Genomic DNA, 5,357 nt, shown 5'->3' on the forward strand with positions numbered 1-5,357 from the left:
CTCCAGAGTCTCGTCTCTTCATGGCTGCCTTTCCAGAGCCTCTCCACATGATGGCTGCCAGTCTGGAACCTCGTCGCAAGGGGGGCCCAAGGCATTTTGGGCTAGTTTTCAGTTTGGCGGTCCCACCCCTATTGTCAGTGCGAGTAGCTGGCATCACTGCGGTGGTCCCTAGTCCGGAGGTCCTGGAGGACCCGACTCCTGTGGTCCCTAGTCTGGTGGCCCTGGAGGACCCGACTCAGGTGGTCCTATGTTCGGTGGTTTCTGAGATCACTGAGCAGCCTGCTCTCCTTGTCTCGACTATGGAGGCCATTACAGAGTTGCCCGATTTCACTGCTGCCGCCATGAAGGCCATCACTGAGCAGCCCGCTCTCCTTGTCTCGGCCATGGAGACCGCTACAGAGCCGCCCGATTTCACTGCTGCTGCCATCGTCAAGAAGGCTGTCTTCGCTTTTCACCACAGGGCTGTTCTGGGGGCATGGGCCACTTTGGAGTTTGCTCTGGCTTCCCAGGAGCCTGCCTCGGAGGCCACTCAAGAACCTGCTCCAGTCCAGGAGCCTTCAGAGTCCACTCCAGAGCCTGCTCCAGTCCAGGAGCTCTCGGTGTCCACTCAGGAACCTGCTCCAGTCCAAGAACCTTCAGAATCTACTCCAGAGCCTGCTCCAGCCCAGGAGCTCTCAGAGTCCCCTCAAGAACCTGCTCCAGTCTAGGAGCCTTCAGAGTCCACTTCAGAGCCTGCTCCAGTCCAGGAGCTCTCAGAGTCCACTCAAGAACCTGCTCCAGTCCGGGAGCCTTCAGAGTCCACTTAAGAAACCGCTCCAGTCCGGGAGCCCTCAGAGTCCACTCAAGAACCTGCTCCAGTCCGGAAGCCTTCAAAGTTCACTCAAGAATCCACTCCAGTTCACGAGTCTGCTCCAAAGCATACTCCGGCCCGTGAATCTGCTCAGCTGTGGTGGTCAGGAGCTCTGCCTGCGCTGCCGTGGTGGTCTTCAGCCCCACCTGCACCAATGTGGTGGTCTCCAGCTCCGCTTCAGCTCCACATGCTCCGCCCTGGTGAGTTTCAGCTCCGCATATTCCACCACACGGGCCTGGCCCACCATCCCTCCCCCTGATCCGCCTCTGGTCCACCTCCCTCCTAGATTTTTGTTTTCTTTTTTGGACTGGGGAGCATCTGGAATCCGCTCCTTAAAGGGGGGGGGTTCTGTCACAGTATTCAGCTGGTTAGGTATGTTTTGACGCTGCTGGTTTAAGCTGGTCTGTCACAGTATTCAGCTGGTGTGCCTTAGATGGCCACGAGAGGTCACTGTGTCTGTTTGTTGAGCACACTGTTGAAAAAAACAGCATATGCTGGTTAGGTATGTTTTGACGCTGCTGGTTTAAGCTGGTCTGTCCTGTTTATTCTCCTTTTGTCTGCAGTCCTGTGCTGTTTCGTTGTTTATGTCTGAGGCCATGTCCACACGTACACGGGTATCTTTAGAAACAGAGTTTTTCCTTCTTCCATTTTTTAAAAAATCTCTGTCCACTTGAAAACACAAACGCATGCTATGAAGCACTGTCAAGAGCATGCCAAACCAACAGGTGGGACAGGGCCTGAGAGTCATTGTCATATGTGTGTATGTTTCTTTGGCCTTGCCATGCTGTGCTGTGCCCTGTCTTGGCCTGCCTGCCTGCCTGTTTTTCCCCCTCGGGGTAGTTTTTGTTAGTTTTGTTTGGTTTTTACTATTAATAAATGCCCATATCATCCTGCATTTGAGTCCTCGGCTCATCTCTCTCCAGTTCCCTGACAGAGTGTGTTTAAAAATTCAAAGTAACAAGTAAATCTTGTGCATTTCTTTGCCTGTTACTTTGTGAAGTCAGCTTTCTTTACACTGAACATGAAAACCTCACTTCTGGAATGCTAAAGTAAATTCACAGCAAAAATTTGCACTCCAAAAATAATCATTGTGATTTCCAGCCACAGATTACATGATGCTGATGAGAGCACATTTTTGCAGTGGTGTATAAACAGGAAAAAAAAATTAAATAAACAGGTCAGGGATTAGGGATGATCCGTGAGCATGGATAAGTGGTTCTCAATTACATTACAATAGAGTGCAACAGTAGGGTTCAGGAAGTAAGATCTCATTTATTTTCTCCATAGAGAAATTGAGTTTTAATGTTAAATTATGAACCTTTCTACACAGACCTACCATGAGCTCTGAGGTTGGTAATTGATGATATATGCTTCTACACAAGCCAAGTCAGTGTGATTTCAACTTGATATATATATATATATATATATTAAAAAATCATGCTTAATTGGGCAGAAAGGTGGCCACTCAAGGGCTGTTTTCCCGGCCAGTAGTAAATAGGAAAAAGTTTTATCTTAGACTGGATTTGTTGAACAAAAATTTACTAGAATTGTTCATAATATTTTTATATCTTCATCTTCTTTAGTCTATTTTGTTGTAAAATTGGGTATCATATCTAGTATACAGCACCGTCTGGAACTCCATTTTAATTTTATTTGTTCTCATATTGACTTCAGTTGCCCACCTAAATTCCCATCCCAGGATGGCATACTAGTAACACCGCTGCCAATAATCCTGAAGAGAGCTCAACAAGCCAGTGACATAATTGAGTCAGTCTTCCTACACTCTTGAATCCTTACATATTTGTATAAATCTGAATATTTTGGAATAAACTATTCTATTTGATTACATCATTTGCAATGCTTCATGAAATGAGTGATTGCCCTCTGAGCTTGTTGGTTTGGTTCAAGGCTTAGAAATCTTTACTGAAGAATATTTTAAATCCTAATAAATAAAATGAATAGGAAAAACACTACATAGGAAACCAAGGCCACTGAAAAATTATCTGTTACTGTTGTGTTCTATTCACATTATATGTTAATATAAATCTTCATTCATATTAATTTGACCTATGATGTAGTCTTGTTTTGATTATAACATAAATGCACCTTACCTTTGAACTTCTCCCTCCCCGTGTTCTCAGATTGTTGAGACCAGAGGTTCAGAAACTATAGAAATAGTGGGTTTAAAATTAGAAAATTAAAAATTCTGAATGGTTGTTCAGCCAGTGAAAGTGGTAGCAAGGCTGAATACTAAGAGCTCCATACTATACAAGCCAGTGAGTCACAATATTTTTCAATGCTATTTTCCAGGAAAGAGCCAGAACACATTTTTATTTTTCATAGAAATCTGCAACGCTGCGCTCTGAAGCAGGCCACGAAATAATTGAAGCTCTTTTGGTGACCACTTGGCATTGGCATACAATTTAGACAATGGCAGAAAAAGCAGTTATGTTATTAAACAAAATCATAGCAGGGACAGTACAAAATCTAATCAGTAGAATGCTTTATTCTAGGATGATCAAAGAAAATGATGATAACATTTAAAAATTATAAGCACGACCATTTATAATGATGATCGGTGTAAAAAAACAGTAGAATGTGATCCATTGGTTAAACAATAAAAAATGTGCTTTATTTGGTCATTATCGCCAAACAAACATGGCAGGACCCCAATGCAGAGCCTATTAAACTGCTAGACACCAAATAAATAAATTAATTAATTAAATAAATGTGCAGACATGCAATATTGATTTGAGTTGAAATGATTTTAAAATGTATCTGTATCATCTAAAAACATTAACTATAAAAAGTATAGCCCATTACAAATCAATCGGCCAAGGAACAAGACGAATACTTCAGCAATTTGACACTAAAATTAATGAAGTTATTTTTAATACAAATGATAAAAAGAGACGCAATATGAAGGCTCATTTAACCAGATGACCTGTCTAATATACAGAATTGCGACTTGCCATACAGAATTAAGTATTCCAGAAAGCCATGTAATAACAGCATTTAGTGCTGAATATGAAAATCTATCAGATGCTTTTATATGAAAATTGTGCTAATCAGTTTGTTTAGGCTTTGATTATTTCTTTACTTCTTTAAAACCACTGGAAAATGAATACTTTATTAGCTGTAGGCCTACATTGTGATAGCAACTAATATTTAATCTACTATGAAGTTTATTTCAGAAAGTATAATTAAAAATGATATGCATTCAATGTTAAAAGTAAATGAACAAAAAAAAGATTTATTTGACAACTAAATTAGCAAAGTTGAGTTCTGACATAATATGCTTGAATAACCATTTCAATTTTGTAAGTCTTATGACTTATGGATTTTCCTTGCACAGTATATGCAGAGAATGGACAAGAGAATGGATTCAGTCAAGGACTTTTTGAATGACCTAGACAGAAACATCTTTACATTATTTACAATTGAAACTTGACAGGGGAATCCACCTAGCTACACTATTAAAGATTCATGGCATGATAGTTTATATACAGATCTAATACGTAAGTGGAAACAGGTCTCCTGCATTTAATGAACAATTGTGTGAGACTGTCACCGTCTCTACTGACTTGGATGTCTTGAAAGTGGTCTGTTAAGTCTGCATTTAAAAATGTTTTTTTGTTGCAGAGCATGGAATTAAACGCCACCTTAAATGTGTTTTAACATGCTTCCAACCACTAGTGCTAATAAGAAACACTCTAAGGCAATTAAATCAGCTCTTCGTCCTAACTAACTGGGGTTGGAATCAGGGGAAGGCTTTCAGGGGGACTCAAACAGGTGGAGATGCTATTCTGGGCAGTGGATAGCTCTCTCCTCCCAAGCAGTGTCAGAGGAACAGAAGCAGATTTCCTGGAAGTAGATTGTGTTCTACAATAATGACAGAATTGGAGCTGTAAGGCTGTATATTCTGGCAACAGGCCCGTGCTAAACAAAAGTAGCACTCAAACCCATGACTTCAGACTTCACACAGGAGACCAGCAGAGATGTTTCTAAATGTACACTCATTGTTAGCACGAATGCCCTCATCTCTACCCTTTCTCTGTATTTCTCCTTCCCTTGAGTGCACGGCCTGGAGACTGTGGACCCTGGCTGAGGTGAGCGTTGAGGCCATGTTGAAACCATTTTCCATCCACCAAATAAATTAGCTTACTGCTAAGATCAATAGACGCTCCTCTCATCCTCTCTGATGGAGAATAAATGCGAGGTTCATTGCACTGGACACTAACACAGTGACCCAGTCCTGCTCTAATGAGTTTTTATCGACTGCAACATTGAAGTTCCGAACTGTAACTTATCAGGGTTAGTGCATGCTTCCAGGCATACAGGCTGGGCCACTTCCAATTGCGGCAATCTTCTCTCCAAACGCTGCAGCATTCTTTTCTGCTCTTCTCTTCTGCAGAATTCTTCTGTTCTGTTATCTTTTCCTTTTTTTCTTGCCTTCTCATTTGTTCTCTTTTCTCATCTGGTCTCCTCTCTTTTTTCCACTTGTCTC

The sequence above is a fragment of the Sinocyclocheilus anshuiensis genome, unplaced genomic scaffold (assembly GCF_001515605.1).
Source record: "Sinocyclocheilus anshuiensis isolate Anshui unplaced genomic scaffold, SAMN03320099.WGS_v1.1 scaffold997, whole genome shotgun sequence".
Taxonomy (NCBI): Eukaryota; Metazoa; Chordata; class Actinopteri; order Cypriniformes; family Cyprinidae; genus Sinocyclocheilus; species Sinocyclocheilus anshuiensis.